We start from the raw sequence: 989 nt of genomic DNA on the forward strand, positions 1-989 counted from the left end.
TAAGTGCAGAATTTAAAATATTTTGAATGCTTCGATAATTTTCGATAAAATAAAATAAAAAAAATCTCATACTTTTGGAGCCGACTATATGAGTGAAGTTTGAATTGCAATTCAGGCTTTTTTTCTACTCAACATGTCTAATAAATTCATGAGGTGAGTGTCCTCGAGTTAATATTATAGTGCTACTTTTCATACAACTGCATATTAAAAACACAAAATAGATGTTTAGCACTAAATCTACTCTATGTACATATATTCTTCTATATATTTCTCAGAGGTCCAGATAATAAACGAAGATCTAAATGTCAGCGTCTCCTCCTGAAGTCTTTCTATACTTCCATATCAAGTCTTGAAGATCTCAGACTTCTACAGTACAGTGATATCTAAAGACCTTAACATTACCCTCTACTGGCCGACAACGGAGTGCGCAAGCAGGATTTGCGACAAAAAGCAAAACTATCGTCCGGTTTGAAGACGTCACAAGTCTTCTTCCATGCTGAAGCTACTTCTACGACTGCTCGTTTTGGACGCACCGGGGGAAACTGAGGAAAGTAGGGGATCGGCGCACCCTACGGGCGACAGAGCGCCGCTGTCATCCATCAAAATATCCCCTAAACCCATATCCGCCATGAGGGCTGGGTTAAACACAGAGGCCGCTGGGTCGTCCAGCTCACCGAAGCTGAGAGTTCCTAGGTCCAGAGGGCTGGTGACCGTTCCACCCACTGAGGAGGTGGAAGAAGGCGGAGATAAGAAAGAAGAGGGCGTGGTCTGGGTGAGGGACAGAAGGGTCTTGGAGAGGTCGGTGCTGGGGTTGTGATCCAGAGTTAAAGTCTGCGTCTGGGTCAGCGTGGCATCAGAGATCTGAGACGACGAGATGCCGTGGAGACGAGCTTGCATTTCCAGCTCCTGTCGATCACACAGGGACAATAATTAAACTCCATTTACACATGCACAACATCAAATTTAAGGAAATGACAATGAAGATGCCA

The sequence above is a fragment of the Garra rufa genome, chromosome 15, assembly GCF_049309525.1.
Source record: "Garra rufa chromosome 15, GarRuf1.0, whole genome shotgun sequence".
NCBI lineage: Eukaryota > Metazoa > Chordata > Actinopteri > Cypriniformes > Cyprinidae > Garra > Garra rufa.